The following is a 16,148-nucleotide window of genomic DNA, read 5'->3' as shown; positions in this document are numbered from 1 at the left end:
AAACCATTAGCCAGACTCATCAAGAAAAAAAGGGAGAGGCCTCAAATCAATAGAATTGAGCTATTTGTAATGAGGTGGATAGACCTAGAGTCTGTCATACAGAGTGAAGTAATTCAGAAAGAGAAAGACAAATACTGTATGCTAACACACATATATGGAATTTAAGAAAAAAAATGTCATGAAGAACATAGGGGTAAGACAGGAATAAAGACACAGACCCACTAGAGAATGGACTTGAGGATATGGAGGGGGGGATGGGTAAGCTGTGACAAAGCGAGAGAGAGGCATGGACATATATACACTACCAAACGTAACGTAGATAGCTAGTGGGAAGCAACTGCATTTCACAGGGTGATCAGCTCGGTGCTTTGTGAGCCGGGAGGGGTGGGATAGGGAGGGTGGGAGGGAGGGAGACGCAAGAGGGAAGAGATATGGGAACATATGTATATGTGTAACTGATTCACTTTGTTATAAAGCAGAAACTAACACACCATTGTAAAGGAAGTATACTCCAATAAAGATGTAAAAATAAATAAATACTTAAAAAAAAAAAGGCTGCCCAAATACCCTCAGATGAGCACACTCAGGAGAAACAAGCTCCACCATTACACCATCATCAAGGTCACCCTGACCACTGAGTCAGCCATAAAGAAGATAGAAGATAACACACACTTGTGTTCATTGTGGATGTCAAGGTCAACAAGCACCAGATCAAACAGGCTGTGAAGAAGCTCTGTGACACTGATGTGGCCAAGGTCAACGCTCTCATCAGGCCTAAAAGAAAGAAGAAGGCATAGGTTCCACTGGTTCCTGACTATGGTGCCTTGAATATTGCCAACAAAATTGGAATCATCTAAACTGAGTCCAGATGACTAATTCTAAATATATATTTTCACCCATATTTTAAAAATAAAGAATAAAAAACATAAAAACAAACAAACAGAAAAAGAATGCTCAACATCATTAATCATTAGAGAAAGGCAAATCAAAACTACAATGAGATATCACCTCACACTGGTCAGAATGGCCATCATCAAAAAATCTACAAACAATAAATGTTGGAGAGGGTGTGAAGAAAAGGGAACACTCTTGCACTGTTGGTGGGAATGTAAATTGATACAGCCACTATGGAGAACTGTATGGAGGTTCCTTAAAAAACTACAAATAGAATTACCATACGACCCAGCAATCTCACTACTGGGCATATACCCTGAGAAAACCATAATTCAAAAAGAGTCATGTACCAAAATGTTCATTGCAGCTCTGTTTACAATAGCCAGGACATGGAAGCAACCTAAGTGTCCATCAACAGATGAATGGATAAAGAAGATGTGGCACATATATACAATGGAATATTATTCAGCCATAAAAAGAAACAAAATTGAGTTATTTGTAGTGAGGTGGATGGACCTGGAGTCTGTCCTACAGAGTGAAGTAAGTCAGAAGGAGAAAAACAAATACCATATGCTAACACATATATATGGAATGTAAGAAAAAAAAATGCTCATGAAGAACCTAGGGGCAAGATGGGAATAAAGACACAGACCTACTAGAGCATGGACTTGAGGATATGGGGAGGGGGAAGGGTAAGCTGAGACAAAGTGAAAGAGTGGCATGGACATATATACACTACCAAACGTAGGGAGGATAGCTAGTGGGAAGCAGCCGCATGGCACAGGGAGATCAGCTCCGTGCTTTGTGACCACCTAGAGGGGTGGGATAGGGAGGGTGGGAGGGAGGGAGACGCAAGAGGGAAGAGATATGGGAACATATGTATATGTATAACTGATTCACTTCGTTGTAAAGCAGAAACTAACACACCATTGTAAAGCAATTATACTCCAATAAAGATGTTAAAAAAAACCAAACAAACTCTTTAATGGCTTCCCATAGGTTTTAAGCAGGTCCTATTAACTCCTCACACTCAGCTGGCCAGTCCTTCCCCACACCCACCCCCACTGTACTGCCATACTGGTTATTGAATTCCTTTTAATTGCTTGAACAAATCACTCTAGTTCTCTCTCTTTCTCTCTCTCTCTCTCACTCTCCCTCCCTCCCTCCCCTCTTGTCTTTGGAATATTCTCTCACCTGTAGACTCAAAGCTCTGTAAACCTCTGTGTTGCTCTGTGTATGTTGAACAATTGTGTCTGGAACATAAGAGGTGCTCTATAAATGTTTGAATAACTTCAGGCCTGAAACTTAGGAGAACTGGAGACTTGGGAAGGGAGGAGAAAATAAGAGAAGGATAGAGAGATAAGTAGAGTGAACATCTGTGGAGAGAGAAGTGGTTATTAGAGAGAGGATTTTAGGAATATCAGGAAGAATATCTCAAGACAAGAGTTCCTCATAGCAGAAATGAATGATCATTTTGATGGAGAAAATTTATTTAATGTGCTCCTCTCCTTCATCCCAATTGCTGATCCAAGTGCTTGACAACCAGAGGCAGCTGTGTCCTGGGAGTCAGGGAAGGGTAGAGAGCTCTATACCCACTCAGACCCAAACCTACAAGATTTCATTGAGAACTTAATGTTGTTTCTGACCATTAGATATTTACAATCCATTTGGAGGAAGAAGAAAAAAAATGGAGAATAAGACAATGTCAGGGCAGCCCATGTTTTTGAATAATCCAGAAGAAAGCTCAAAAACTATGAGAAAAACTAAATTAGAAAAAGGATATAGCAGAAGGTCAGACCCATGGTTTGGTTTTCTCAGTGCATGTTATTGATCAAGTATGGTAGGTGATAACAGAATCTGGGTGTTTAGGAGACCTGAAGTTGGCCAGATAAGGAGTGGGGACACAAAATATTGATGCTGCGTTATCATGCAGTAGTACCTGCCAAAACGCCTCCTGAATGGACAAAACCTCACATAGACATGGAGAAATCACTGGGTTCCCATTTAAGCCTTCTTTTTTTTTTTTTTTTAAGATGAGTGAGTCTGTTTTTATTATTGGAAAATATTGAAATATGAGAAGAATACAGATAAAATTCCAAGCTGAGGGTAGAGAGCATTTTTTTTTTAATTTCAGCTATAATAACCAACAATGATACTGCCTTGCTTTTAAGGCATAATCCAATGTGACATTGGGATTGGGAAACCTGCATCCAAAGCAGCCCCCTACTCGCATCATTGTCCCAGATACCATACTGCCAAAAAGTTTGGCACTTTTTTTTTTTGGCTGTGTTGAGTCTTCGTTGCTGCATGCGGGCTTTCTCTAGTTGTGGCGAGTGGGGGTTACTCTTCATTGCGGTGCACAGGCTTCTCATTGTGGTGGCTTCTCTTGTTGCAGAGCATGGGCTTTAGGCACGTGGGCTTCAGTAGTTGTGGCATGCAGGCTCAGTAGCTGTGGCTCGTGGGCTCTAGAGTGCAGGCTCAGTTACCCACGGGCTTAGTTGCCCCACGGCATATGGAATCTTCACAGACCAAGGCTCCAACCCGTGTCCCCTGTGTTGGCAGGTGGATTTTTAACCACTGTGCCACCAGGGAAGTGCCTGGCACTTTTTAACATAATGTCTATGATATATTATGCCTACCTGATTTAGGCCCTAGGAGTGATACGGGCTGCAGAAGTAGAAATACAGTGCTGTACACTGAAACTTATAGTGTTATAAACCAATGTTATCTCAATAAAAAATAAATTTAAAAAAATTAAAAAGTACTGTCTTAGTATGTTCAGTCTGCTATGACAAAAATACCATAGATTGGGTAGCTTATAAACAACAGAAATTAATTTCTTGTAGTTCTGGAGACTGGGAAGTCTGAGATCAAGGTGCCAGCAGGTTTGGTGTCTGGTGAGAGCTTGCTTCCTGGTTGATAGAAGGTCGTTTTCTTGCTGTGTCCTCACAAGGTACAGAGGAGAGATGGAGAGCTCTGGGGTCTCTTTTATAAGGGCACTGATTCCATTCATGAGTGCTCCACCCTTATGACCTAATTATTTCCCAAAGGCCCCACCTACTAATACCATCACATTGAGGATTAGGTTTCAACATATGAATTTGGGGAACACTTTCAGTTTATAGCACATACCCAGAAGAGAAGAACTGAATTATGGAAGTCAGAGCTAGGAGTACACTGTAAAGGAAATAACAGAGGGTTGGAAATCAAAAGGCATTCAGAGAGATACTTTAAGGAAGTCATTTAATATCTTTGAGTCTTAGTTTCTTCATCTGTGCTGTGGGGATCGTTTCTACTTTATAGCCAAATGAGGACCAAATGAGAAACTATGTGAAAGAGCTTTATAAAATTTAAAGTATGATATGAATGTTACTTGTTATCCTCAGCATATTCCTTGGAAAACACTTAGCCAATCTTCCCAATTTTTCAGATTCAGAGCCTAAAACCTAAAGTGCTGAAGAGACTTGCCTCAGGTCCCTCAGCTAAGAAAGAACTAAGCAGATACCACAACCCTCTACTCTTTCACTGGTTAGGGGTGTGGTCAGACCCCAGGAGCATGCACAAGGAGTGGACCCCTTGTGCTGAAGACTCTTGATTTCTGCCTGAAAGTTGTGACTCTCTCTTACTAAGGTCCCAAATTCTTTGAGCTTGAGCAGGTGTGGACCAGTGAGAAACCACCAAGATTGTATATGGGCTTTCTTGCCCTCCTGCCTGAGATCAGAGAGAGCAGGGTGGCAGGTCTCTGTGGAAACACAGCTACTCCCTATGATGGCAGGAGTGGCTATGACCTTTTCTTCTGACTCCATCTAGTTGGTTGTACATCTATATCCCTCTCATCTACCAGTAAAGGCCTGCACAGCCCTGGGACAAGAATCAGAAATTTACAGGTCATCGTGTAACCTTCCTTTCACTTCTTCTCAGAAGGAATCTAAGTCTGTGAGTGACAAAAGGCTTCTTTTGCAGACTAACCCACTCCTGAGCCTAAAGGCACAAATATGTCAGGGTGTGGTCATGCTACCTGGAGGTGTCCAGTGTCCCCCAAGGACAGGCATCCCTGATAAACCTGGGAAAGTCACTGACAAGTGTTGCTTCAACCTGATAGAAGTCAGTTACAGAGATTCAGAGGCTTAAAAAATACAGTGCAGGTAATTGACATACAAAATTTCCTGCAGAAATCATCATCCTAGAAGCTGTGGTCTTCTCTAAATACTTTCTCTGTCTTGTCCTCTTAGTCAGGGTACACCAACTGTCCTTGACTTTATGGGATGTAAACTAATCCAAACATGACCTTCATGTTTTTGTATGTTTTTCCAGCAGGGAAAATAAGGGAAGCTATAATGGAAGGAAAGGTCTAGTAAAAAAAAAAAAAGTGTGTGTTTGTGTGTGTGTGTGTGTGTGTACACATATTTAGCAGCAAAAGTCTTTATTCAAATGAAGTTTTAAATGGAATAAATAAGATACATCAAAACAGAATTGCTCAGTGAGTGCAGGGATGGGGCTCAGAGACTGCTCAACTTCTTCCTCACCTTTGGTGGCTTCTCAAGCACCTTTGCCCAACTCTAAGGTCAGAAAACCACTGGTTTGGGTGAGATGAGACTCCTGGGTTCTTTGGCAGTATTGGGGCTTATTTTCAGTTGTGGGAGCAGGGCTGTGGCTGCTCCATTCCTGTAGCCCTCACTAACTTGGAAGAGACTCCCCAGGCTTCATGTTTCATTGCCATGTCTCAGTGGAAATAGGAAGCCAGTTCTACCCGCAACATGTCCCCTTCCCCATTTGAGAGGTTGAGAGCTGTGGCTTCCTGCAGATGGAGTAGTGGAGAAGTTTCTCCCAGTTGATGGCAATTGTGCTGGCCACAAACATTCTGAGGCTTTGTTACCTGAGTGGAGCTGCAGGCTTGTAGGAGATGGAATGTAAGACTTGGGGCTGGAGGGGAAGTTCCACGGCTCTGGCATGTGCTGTGATACACTACACTCTCTCCTAGCCAAGTATAACCAAACAGTGATGCCGGCATATACAGAAATGCTCCTTATGTGTCCCTAGGCAAGGAGAAAACCTACTGAGTTGGTAGGTGGTGTGGTATAGGGGAGAGAGGACAGGACTCAGATATAGAATTTCTGGATTCTAGTCTGTGTTACCTGGGGAAAGTCCACTTAATCCCTTAGGGGATCACTTCTTGTGAAGAAGATGTTGTGTAATCCATACATTCTCTCTGGGCCTTAAACATTCTGAATATTTATTACTTTGTAATGTCAAAATGAAATTTGACTACATAATAGTTTTGGCTGGGATTTGGTACAGAAGGTGGAACCTAGAAGAAGAGTTACAAGAGCTACCATTTACTGAGCACTTGCTATGGGCCAGACAGGCAGTGCATGTTCTCACTTAGGGACAGTGTGAGATGGGCATGGCATGTCCTCCTTTACAGATGAGAAAGACTAAAATTGGTGAGTTTAGGTAACTTTCCCAAAGCACATTACAAGAAAGTGGCAGAGCTAAAATTAAAAACTTTCCCATGACACAAAAGCCTGCTCTCCTATCCAATTTCCTGCAGAGCTAGTCTGACATTAACCCTGGCTCCCAATGAGCCACCTGTGGATAAATGAAAGCTGACAAGTTTTACTTTTACTGGGAGTACCCTAAGATGATCACACAATATTTTCCTAGTTTACAAGAGGAGCAAGAAGAGGGCAATTCTCTCTTCATAAAGCAAGGTCTGAGAATGTTTTCAGATACCCAGCATAGTCTCATATGTGCTGTTTCCAATCCAAGGTTCTGAGTAACACCCACGCATGGTGAACATAATCTCTTTGCTTAACTCAAAAAAAGAATGTTTCAGAAGAAAGTTTAGGCAAGAGATAATCCTAACCTCAGCACTAGGGGCACATAATTTGTAGGAGCCAGAAAAGAAGTCAGGCAGCATCTGAATGTGCAATGTTGACCTCAGCTTTTCTACTCAGAAGTCAACTCAGCTCTTTAGAGTTGCAAAGAGCAAAAAACACATGCCCACCACACCCTATGCTCTAACTTACTAAGAACATGTGCCAGTAGGAGAGGGAGCAAGTGCAGGCAAGAGCCTGGTAGAGGGCCTGGCAGGAAGAGGTGGAACTCAATAAATACAATGTCCCAGCTTCCAACTGAGCCTGCTACCATAATAGCAGGGGAGATAGAGCATCATAGATTCATCATGGGTCCTCTGCCTAGCCCTCATTTCCCCAAATCTTTGTTTCCCACTTCTAACTCTTGAGTGCAAGACTGGCAACCACTGATCTTTTTACTGTCTCCAAAGTTTTGCCTTTTCCAGAACATCATATAATTAGGATAAAACACTATATATCATTTTCAGATTGACTTCTTCCACTTAGTAATATGCATGTAAGTTTCCTCCATGTATTTTTATGGCTTGATAGCTCATTTCTTTTTAGTGCTGAATAACATCCCATTGTCTATGCATCACATTTTATTTTTCCATTCATCAGCCGAAGGACATCTTTGTTGCTTCCAAGTTTTGGCAATTATAAATACAATTGCTACAAATAGGTGCAGTTTTTTGTGTGAACATACGTTCTCAACTTATTTGGGTAAATACTAAGTGGTGTGATTGCTCAAACATATGGTAAAAGTATGTTCAATTTTGTAAGAAATGCCCAAAATGTCTTCCAAAGCATTTGTACTGTTTTGCATTCCCACTAGCAATGAATGAGTTTCTGTTGCTCCATATCCTCACCAGCATTTGGTGTTGTCAGTATTCTGGACTTTGGCCATTCTAATAGGTGTGTAGTAGTCATCTTATTATTTTTAATTTTGAATCACAAGTGTAATTTTATATATGTAGTTTTACACTAGTTATTTGATTAACGTTTGTCTTCCCCCATGACTGTGAATTTAGTGAGAGCAGGGACTTCCTCTGTTTTTGTTTATTTTGCACTTATATTTTGTACAATGCCTTGGACATAGTAGACCCTCAATGAGTATTTGAACAAATGAGTGGCCAGCATTACCAGTTCATTTTGGAGATGAGCTTCTACACAAGGATCCTGGAGCAGAATGGAGCAGAATCTGACCTGCTTAGACCATTCCTGGGACACCAGTTCACTGTCAGAATTCAGCAGTGTCCACAGCCATACTCATAGGCATCTGGTCATCAGTCTTTGGTAGCTAATAGTTTAGATAATTGCCTTTTATGTTAACTCTAAATTACTCAATCCAGTTTATGAACCATTGAACAAATATAGTTCTTTTCCTTTTTGCATCATCTAAGGAAACCTGGCTTCTTACTCAAACACTTCTTCAGGGCTTCATGGATGTCTCTGTTTCTCAGGCTATAGATGATGGGGTTGAAACATGGGTGCTAGGATGGTATAAAGTAGAGAAAATCCTTTGTGCAAGAGTTGGGAAGAATTGGCTGAGGGCATGAGGTATGTGGCAATCAGTGTCCCATAGAACACCATGATCATGGTGAGGTGAGAGGAGCAGGTGGAGAAGGTCTTTTGCCAGCCTGTGCCAGATGGAATTCTTAGGACAGCAGCAAGAATGAAGGAGTAGGAGGTTGTGATGAGAGGAAATGGGATCAGAGTCACTGCAGAAGAGGTGGCATAGGCAATGGTCTCGGTCAGTGAAGTGTCCATGCAGGAGAGATGGACCAGAGGTGTGAAGTCACAAAAGAAGTGATCAATTTCATTGGGTTCACAGAAGGTTAGTCTAGACAGTAGGACCATTGTGATTGCTGTGAGAAGGAAGCAGCAGAGAAATGTGGCCATTTCTTTTGCCACATCCTGCAGTGTGTGAGCATGTAATTGTGTGAGTAGTGAAGCTCGTCCTGCTATCTCTTATCATACAAAAGCCTTCAATACATTAATCCCATTTTAAAATTGACCCAGTGTCCTAGGTACCATTTTGTGGAGGTCTGGTTCCAGCTTTTCAAAGGGGCTCATAGAACTAACCTGGAATCTGTGCTGACCAAAATTCCTGGTGCCCAGAAGATGTCCAGCAACTGGCGATTCAGACTGAGCCCATTCAGTGGAGCATGGAGAAGGCACAAAGAGAGAACTTCTCTCAGTCCTCTGCAAAGTGCAAATAACAACCTGAGATCTCAGAGAGAAGGCTTCGGTCTGACAGAATACAACCAAACTCCAGGATGTTACTGCTTGTTGCTGTTAATGATGATGTTAGGACTTGATCCCAGGTACTGTCCTAAGTGCTGAAAATATGTAACCCACTTAATCATCACAACAACCCTATGTAGTGAGTACTCTTATTATCTTTACTTTCCAGATGGAGTCACAGAGAAGCTAAATAACTTAACCACGGTCATCAGCTAGAAAATGGAAGGGGTGAGATTCAGACTTGCTCTGGATCCCTCACTCCTAACCATGAACACTGCCTCTCATGGGGCTTGGGTACATGGCTAGTTTGCATTATTTCACAGAGGTGGGAAGGGGAACGGTTCCACAAGGAAGCCTCTCATCCAAGTTTTAACTTCAGGGAAGGTGAGACTTGCTTTTTCAGTTGGTGAGGGAACAATTCCATAAAGGGTTACAAACTCTGACAACCTTCTCTACCTGTCTCCTTTACTTGCTTTCACACTACTACTTTTATGTCCTTTCTTTATTACCTTAAAAATAAATCTAACATTTTTTGGATATGTGCATAGGAAATTACTACTTTCCCTCTACCAGGCAATTATAGAGCTGCTGCACTATCTTGATGCAGTACAGGAAGGCATGATAGAGAATAGAAAGCAGGTGAAAGGTATGAGATAACTGACTAGAAAGGCAGTGGAGCCTGGTTAAGAGCACAGCCTCTAAAATTAAACTGGCCTAGATTCAAATTCCTGCTCAACCACGAATATATGTGAGCGAAACCATTTTATAACCTTTAAGGGAAGAGCAACTCTGCTGCCTCTAGGTCTGAGAAGATGAATCTTTTAAGGGCAGCAGAGAGGTTGATGATACTAATCCCCCACCTCTGACCCTAATATACAACTACTATCTCTCCCTCTATCTCCCTCGCAGAAGCGAGGAAATCAAAAAAGGATATTATTAAAAAAGGTAGAGATGTGGACTCTGCTAACACGCTCCTGTGTTAACTCTGCTCATGCACACTGCTGGACTCTAGAGCCACAACCCCAAATCACATGATATGTCTGTGCTTCATGTCTGCACAGAGCTGGGTCCAGAGTAAGGGCTCAATAAATTGTAGCACATTCCACCCCTCCTCTCTTCTTCATCTCTTTCTCTTCCACTCCTTCCTTCCTCCCAAGTATGCCAGCCCATTTAGTGCTATCTATAGGTAGATGAGCTCTTATGCTAAAAGAAAAGCATCTGCTTCCCTTCATTGGAGATATTGAGAGGACAAATTATAAAGACAAAGAGACTAAAGCACTGGAGAGTTATTTGGATTTGATGATTTTTAACATCCCTTCCAAACTTGAATGTTTTTCCTAATTGGGACACATTCCATTCCCTTAGGACACACACATAAAGCAAGCTTGTGGGAAAGAGAAGAGACTTCTCACAAAGCAAAGTAAAAACACAAATACTCAGTAAATAATCAGAGGTTTTATATCTTCCACTAACAAAAATCAAGGAAAGACATGAAATGACTCAGGTGTTATCTGAAAAGGAGCCATTCTCTTAGCTGAATTCAGTGGTCAATGAATTAACCAATCAAGTCAGCCAACATTTGGCTTATTGATAAGGGCTGTTGTCTCTTGCCAGCTGCTGGTTAATTCAGCTGAACAGTTGGTCTACCAGACAGACAAATAATTTGATTTTCTCACTAAACTGATAACTGATTTAGTATGCCAGGGAATTGTATCTCTGACCTCATCTAGTAAAGGACAGATTTTAAACAGGAAAAAAAGAAGCATACACCAGCAGAATAGATAAGCTCTACCTGTCAGTGCCTCAGAGGGGTCCACATCAAATTTGGGGAGTCAGGCCACAAAGACAATGCATGTAAATCTCCCCTTGATTCATAGAACTGGGCTAGACAGCTGGAATCCTGCTTTTATCCAAAAATACACCTCCCTGTGCAATTGACAAAAACAAAGTTGGAGCTATATTTCCACATGAACCTTAGGAGGCCAGTTGACTTTTGGCCCCATCTTTCAACCTCCTTCCTCTGTGTAAACTTAAGTCCCTCTGTGGGCAAAGCCATAACCTCCTCTGATATTGGTGCTCATGGGCATTTCCCAAGTGACATTTGTGGGGAATTGTTCTTATTTTGGAAATAATATGAAACCAAGTTACCTTAGAGGAAATATCTTCTTCCCCTTGCTTTGTGTTAAGTTTCTACTTTAATAATGACTCTGTATTTATATGACCTTTGTAAAGAGCTTTAATTTGTAAAGAGCTATTGAAAATGTATCATTATGTTATGTTTTGGTAGAATGGATTAAAGTAACATTTTGAAGGAAATATTCAATTTTTTTCTATCCTCAGGAAGAAAAATTACTGTGCACATCTTTATTGTGTAGGTTTGGTAGAAACTGAAGCAAGTATCTGTGATAGTAAACATTTATCACCAAAGCCATTAATTAGGATTCTAAAGAACTTGTGATGTCTTGGATTCTTGTTATTGATTAAAAATAGTAAGCAAGGCTAGTTCTGTTCTGGGAAGTATACATTTGTGAGTGGAAACCTTACGGAATTAAAGTTATCATTTACTGATAGACATTAACAAACTGGAGAGCTATTAGCTCAAACTAACATATTAATACAGCTATCCAATAAGTGTAACAAATGAAACAGTAATAAAATAATCAATGAATTGAAACTACCTCATTTGTTCTTTAGAACTGAAATATTTTCCTCTAATGAACTATCTGAATACATGAGGCTTCTGGGTAGGATGTCCTTATTGAAATCTACTAAGTAACCACCATATGCCAGACATTGTGCTAAGCCTATGCTATTATCTATATTCCTCACAACCTTTCTTACATATTGCTTATTTTACTCATGAGGAAATCCAGGCTTTTAGAGGTGATATGACTTGTTCAGAATTACCCAGCCAGAAGAATGTGAGGGAACTGGAAATGGACTAAAAGCTCCATGAGGACAGAGCATGTCTATTTCAGCCACTACTCTATCTACCTCAGAGCCTGGCACATAGTAAGATTTCTAATAAATATTTATAAATCAATGAATGAATAAATACGTGAGCAAATATCTGACTTCATATAAAGTGTTCTTTCTGTTTTATCAAGCCCCTTCCTCCAACCTTCACAAAATGATACTGTAGCCCTGTTAAGTTAAAGGAAGGGCTCTAAAACCTGACTTGAAGCTGACTAGGTAATGGAAGCAGTTACTGATGCTAAAAAACTTTTAATGGCAAATTATACCTAAAAAAAAAAGCAAAGATTATTTTATTTAGAGCAAAGTCATTTAGGAGAAGCCTGATTCAGCAATTAAGCCAATTAGTTATTTTTCAGAAAGGCTACTTCTCAATTTCTAAGAGGTTGTGAAACCATTTTCTACTCTTAAAAAGAAAAGATATTTATTTTTTGGAAACCAAGCCACTGATGCAAATTTATTTAAGATTACAAGCTTCAGATATGTTCTGCAGCTGGTTCATATTCCAGGTAAACACTTTGGACTCTCAAGCCATATACCACAGTGCAACAAGCAATTATAACTCTGTTCCTTTGGCTTCAAGAAGAATTTAAATTATAATGTCTACATACTGTAAGTCTAAAAAAGGTGAAAATTTCTAAAAAGAAAATTAAAAGTATTAAAATAATAGCATGTTTGAGCCTAATGTGTTAAGTTCAGTTATTCAAGATGATTGGGAAGGTGACTTTGTGGATATAATGGAAAGTTCACTGTATGTTTGCCAATTACATCTTCTCTTTTACTCCCTCGTCCCCAGCCCTTAAGAACCTCAAGCCCCTTCTATCTCAGAGACTTTGTAATTGTTGACTCTGTCTAGACTATGCCCTGTTTCCATTTCTTTGTGTCGGGTATCACTATTTCATTTCATTTTACTTGTTTACTTGGTTGTTGACCATCTCCCCCTTAAGACTATAATCCTACAAGAGCAGGGATGTTTCTATCTTGTCTGCTACTATATCCAGTGCAGATAGTCTGTGTGTCTCCACACAGTAGGTAATAACTGGCACATAGTAGACAATAACTATTTGCAGGAAATAATGAAAACAAAAATCTATAGTGTTACCTGAAGTTTGCAGTTATTCTAAGTGATTGGATTTTCAGCCCCTTTAGGGACTGGTTATTTTCTTTAGGGACTTTGCCTTCAGGGGGAAAATGGTACTTGTATGACTATTGTGACTTTGTTAAATGAGCATTTGTTAAGTAGAGCCCTGGGTATCTGGTTGCTGAGCCAAAGTTCAAGAAGAGGAATTGAAATAGAGAAGTTTATTACTCACAGGTCCTGGAGGAGGTGCACTGCATGCCTCATGGGGCCATGAGAGGAGGTCAAGGCAGGGTACAGGCAGAGAGAGCATGGCAGGACCTGGGGCATATGCCTTTATTAGGGTCTACAGGTGGAATATGTTGGTGTTCCCTGGCTAAGTCCAGATTGGTTAATTCAAACCAAAAAGAGTGGGATTTTGGTGAACTTTGTGGGGCATCTTATTTAAGGGGTACGCAAGGAGAAGGCCTTGGCAGGCAGGGGAGAGTAATTATCCAAAGGTAGCTGGGGTAGTCATATCAGGATCTTACATTTACTTATGACTGTAATGGTGTTATCTAGGGCATGCACTCACAGGACGGGGGCCAGTCAGTTCAAGTCCCCTGCAGGCTGCTTGGCCACACAAATGGATGCTGGGGCAGCAATATTATCGAGTAGTCTAGCAAAACTCTCAACAATGACTAACCAGTCAAGATTCTTCACATGCAGACCACAGACAGAGGAAATGTCGACCACACAATCCTACTCCTTAGCCATATTTTAAAATAGACATGTGAATAGTAAAGAAATAAATTACTTGCATTGAATAAAATTTAAGTGAAGATAAAGATTTTAAAAATATATATAAACTCCAGCTCCAGTTCCTCATAGGTTATTTTATTTATTGTCTGAGCCTCATATCAAGGTGAATTTTTGCTTAAGGCCAGAAGCACTGTGGGGAATGTGGACTGCTCCAGAACCTGAGCTTCAGGGTCTGTTGATAGGTGGCTCTAGTCCAGTCTTACTTCCCTGTTCATAACCTGTGAGAAGAGAAGATATTAATTTACCTTCTTAGGACTTTTAAGTGACTTGTGAACAATAGTTAAAAGATGGGAGGGGCATCGCTTTTTGCTTTATAAGGTTTTATTTCAAAGTTCCTCTTCATCTTTATTTCCTACTATTTTTCTTATAAAATGGAAGAAGAAACAGAACTGTTTCTCAGAGTGACTCCTTGAGCCTACATAAATTGTTTGGTGGTTCCCTTCCAATCATGAAAGGCTTTCTTGGCAACCATGGCTCTAATTCACTCATTCCAAAGTTGTCTTGCTCAAACTGTTTTCCAGATATCATGCCTGAAGGTTCAGAAGGAAGGGACCTATTTACCTACATAATTACTAGGCTTCCTGGTTCCATTTGGTTTATGTCTTTGTTAATTAATTGACTATGTATTCTGTGCTAATTTGGTAATGCAGACTGGAAATTATGAAGGTACACGCCTTGCCTTCATGTTATTTTGAGTCCAATTAGGGAGGTTGAGTACAAACAGATAATGTCAATAAAATGAGATATAAATAAAACTACTTTAAAAGAAGACTGAGGGAAAGAGGGGTCAGCTGAGATGATGACAAAGGAGGCTCCTAACCCCACTTCTCCCATGGACACAATGAATGTTCTGCTACTACACAGAGAGCAATTACCTCTGAAAGAAATCCAGAAGCAAGTTGTGTGACTCCTACATATTGGGTGAATAAGAAAATACCCACAGCAAAACAGGTAGGAAAGCAGAGTGAGACATGTTTGGCATAAGCCCCATGCTCAACACAGTGTCATACAATTGGGAGGAAATGCCCAATTCCAAACTTCTACATGAGGAATTAAAGTTTGGACCCCATATTTAGGGCCCCAACTTTTAAGACTCCAACTTGAATGACAGGCTCCTAAAACACCTAGCTCTGAAAGCCAACAAGGTTTGCATCTGCAAGACCCACAAAACTATAGCAAAGAAAGAGTTGTTAGCAGGTGCAGGCACACATCATGGCTGTCTCCCCAGGGTTCAACAGAGAGGAAGCAGGCAAAATTGCTTCTAGTCTTTCCCTGAGAAAGTTCTATCTGAATACTTTTCCCAGGCGGCTGCCGAAGATGGCGGAGGGGCAGGTCCTGGTTCTCGATGGCCGAGGCCGTCTCCTGGGCCGCCTGGCGGCCATCGTGGCTAAGCAGGTGCTTCTGGGTCGAAAGGTGGTGGTTGTGCGCTGTGAGGGCATCAATATTTCTGGCAATTTCTATAGAAACAAGTTGAAGTACCTGGCATTCCTCTGCAAGCGGATGAACACCAACCCCTCCCGTGGCCCCTACCACTTCCGAGCCCCCAGCCGCATCTTCTGGCGGACAGTGCGAGGCATGCTGCCCCTCAAGACCAAGCGAGGCCAGGCCGCTCTGGACTGCCCCAAAGTGTTTGATGGGATCCCGCCACCCTATGACAAGGAAAAGTGGATGGTGGTCCCTGCCACCCTCAAGGTTGTTCGTCTGAAGCCTACACGGAAGTTTGCCTACCTAGGGTGCCTGGCTCATGAGGCTGGCTGGAAGTACCACGTAGTAATGGCTACACTTGAGAAGAGAAAGGAGAAGGCCAAGATCCACTAGCGGAAAAAGAAGCAGCTCATGAGGTTACGGGTCAGGCTTCTAATATAGCATGCATCTGGGAGCTGGCTGTGGTCCTCTCCAGTTTCTGTGGAAGATACTGGACACTCTTTTCCCTTTAGCCCACTCCAAAGTCACAAGTATCTCCCTGGAAAGAGCTTGTACACATATCTGGCACCTCAGATCTTGTGGCTGCTGAGGGATGGGCCTCTGGATTGCCTGGCTCTGATAGCCAATGGGGTTTGAATTCACAAGTCCCATAGTACTATAGCAAAGAAGCAGTTCTTAACAAGTGCAGGAGAACCCCTCTGCAGCTATACACTTGGACCCAGCGCAGAGAAAACAGACAAAATCAACTATCTCCCAATTTCTTCTTCCTTGGAAGGAGCTTAACTATATACTTTCTCAGTTGCTGTCAGAGGATGTGATTTCCAATCAGCCTGCATCTAGGTGCTGAATGTAATCTTTCCTTTGGGATGCTAATG

The 16,148-nt window shown here is 41.4% G+C and overlaps 1 pseudogene; it reads left to right on the top strand.

The window, feature by feature from the left end:
* The first annotated feature begins 15,149 nt into the window (after window positions 1-15,149).
* On the top strand, window positions 15,150-15,714 carry LOC132423058 (large ribosomal subunit protein uL13-like; annotated as a pseudogene).
* Window positions 15,715-16,148: the final 434 nt, after the last annotated feature.

Source organism: Delphinus delphis, chromosome 1, assembly GCF_949987515.2.
Source record: "Delphinus delphis chromosome 1, mDelDel1.2, whole genome shotgun sequence".
In the NCBI taxonomy this organism is placed as follows: Eukaryota; Metazoa; Chordata; class Mammalia; order Artiodactyla; family Delphinidae; genus Delphinus; species Delphinus delphis.
The sequence above is the reverse complement of the archived record's forward strand: the minus strand, read 5'-3'. Positions and strand labels throughout refer to the sequence as shown.